We start from the raw sequence: 2492 nt of genomic DNA on the forward strand, positions 1-2492 counted from the left end.
AAGGTAAAAAATGAGCTTCTCTAGATCACAATAAAAGTGATCTCCCTTCCTGGGACAGTTGGAAACATGTAGAGGGGTTTTTGGTTGTCACTTGAAACCTGGAGACACTACTAGATTAGGTGGGTGGTCCAAGGATACCGAAAGTCACCAGTGCTTAGTTCTCTCATATAATGAAGAATTTGCTCTCAAAGCCAACAGACCCCTGTGGAAAAACACCAAGTAGAAAGTAACATGCTGACAAAAAAAGGAAGAAAAAAGTAAGTTTGTGTGACTGCTAAGCTTGCTGGTCCAGGTGATACTTCGGGGGAAAATACAAGAAGCAGTGGAGTGGATACTGTCACTGCCTTTGTTTTTGTTTCTGTTTTTAGCACTTCTATAACCAAGGAACCCAATAGATAGGAGGGCTGGCACTTAAAAAGTGTCCAAAATGGTAGTTACCAGTGCCTCTAGAGTAGTTACAAGAGCCTCCAGAGTTAGACACAACAGATAAAAGGAGAATCTACAAGGCTTTGGAATTTGCCATGATCAGAAGTTTTTGTTTTCCTTGATGTGAGAGAGTGCCCTAAGAGTGGCCAGATTCCAATAAGCATGCCATCAACTTTGAGAACCGATTGTTCCCAGCAAGCACTGAACTGCAACAGCTTCAGTAGGAACCTTCCTCCTTTGTTCTCCAATCAGCTAATCCATATTTTGAGAAGAAATCCTGAGAAGTTCCTTATTTAATAGCAATAAAATAAACCCAGGCAAAACTCAGTGTAGGTAGTTATAAAATATTACAAGAGTATTGCTAACAAAAACTACTCATCTTTTCTGGCTACTGGTTTGGTGGCAACAAGGCCCACGTTATAGTTTGGATAATGTCTCCCACTGTCTCATATGCTAAAAGATTGGTCATCAATTTGTGGTGCTACTGGAAGGGAGTAGAACCTTTGAGAGGTGGGATCTAGTGGAAGTTAGGTCATTGTGGGTATGCCCTTAACAGAGATACTGGGATCCTGACCCCTTCCTCTGTTTTTGCTTCCTGGCCACTAACAGGTGAGCAGTTTCCTCTGCCACATATTTCTGCCTTGATATTCTGCCTCACATAGGCTCAAATGCAATGGGCCTGCTAGCTGTGGACTAAAACCTATGAAACTATGAGCCAAAATAAAACTTTCCCCCTTCAAATTGATTTAACATTTTATAACATATGACATTTACTTATGGTGGGGGCACTGATGTCATGGTGTGTGTGTGGAGATCAAAGGATAACTTGAAGGAGTCAGTTCTCTCTTTCCACTGTCTGGATTTCAGGATTGAACTTCAGGTCCTCAGCCCTGTTGGCAAATGCGTTTACCAATTAAGCCATCTTGCTGGCCCCTAAACTGACTTTTTTAAAAAGGGGGATAAGAAATAGTTTATTCTGGAGCCAAATATGAGTGACCACAGCCTGGGAACCCAGATTCAGGTTACCCCAAATTCCATGTTCCAGCGTGGTAACAGTTGCCTTACATTTTAATAGCAACAGAACAAAGAAAAGTCATAAATCAAGACACTTTTCAAATACATTGGTGGATACATTCAGTAGGTGGGTCACAGCAAAGTGGGAGGTTCTTACTATAGGTCTCAGATGTCATTTGATGACATTCTTAGCTTTTGGATTGGTGAGACCTGGTGGTCTGCTAAGTTAATACATTCTAAAAGGGATGTCACAGGATGTTAGATCAGAAACAGAGGTGGGTAAGGAGTGGCTGTTGAGGGGGCTAAAGATGGCTCAAGATAAATGGTAATTAGACTCTGGACCTGCAACATTCCAAACTCCCCACAGTCTCCAGAGTGATAATCAGTTGGTCAACCTTGCAGGAAGCTGAGCCCAAGGTGCAGGAGTTCTTTTTGGGAACTTCTCTTTCACAGTTCCCCCTGTTGGCCAAGCATCACATTTTGTGCATGCAAGGGCCACATATTATTTCTTCACAGGTCATCTTAGGAAGGCTCATTCCTAGAATCTGCTGTAGATGAGGCTGTTGTAGGCGAGATAGCAGTCTTCAGGAGAGAGGAATAGCTAGCTGGCAGAGCCATTAGGAAAGAAAAGCCTGGATCATAACAAAACTATTTACCAGCATGATCTGGATCTCACTTTTCTTTTCTTTTGTCCTCTGTATCTCACATAACATTTGTGTGTGACATATAATAGAATGACTATACCTAAAGTAACCAAGAGCATTGCTTAGCCTATTGGAGAAATATAACAGTTTAAGGCAACAAATATTAAAATAAAAATGAGATTGACTATGTTTCCCCCTGTATTTACAGTTATCTGTACTCTATGAACTATTTTGTTTATATTTGGAACATGTAAACAAATCTATTTTTTTTTCTGTTTGGTTTTTCTTTGGATAAATTAGACCTTATAGCGATAACCTCATGGAGTGGCTAGCTCTAACTCCAGTAGTTCTTATCTATGGATAATGACTTCATCTGTTGTATTATATTGGCATCATACCAGCTTTAGT

General features: G+C 40.7%; 1 protein-coding gene across 4 annotated transcripts in view; it reads right to left on the reverse strand.

The window, feature by feature from the left end:
• Positions 1-2492, reverse strand: part of Ptpdc1 (protein tyrosine phosphatase domain containing 1) — an 83696-nt gene that overhangs the window by 41032 nt on the left and 40172 nt on the right. The window lies entirely within an intron of this gene.

The sequence above is a fragment of the Nannospalax galili genome, unplaced genomic scaffold, assembly GCF_000622305.1.
Source record: "Nannospalax galili isolate Female #2095 unplaced genomic scaffold, S.galili_v1.0 scaffold1532, whole genome shotgun sequence".
NCBI classification, from domain to species: Eukaryota; Metazoa; Chordata; class Mammalia; order Rodentia; family Spalacidae; genus Nannospalax; species Nannospalax galili.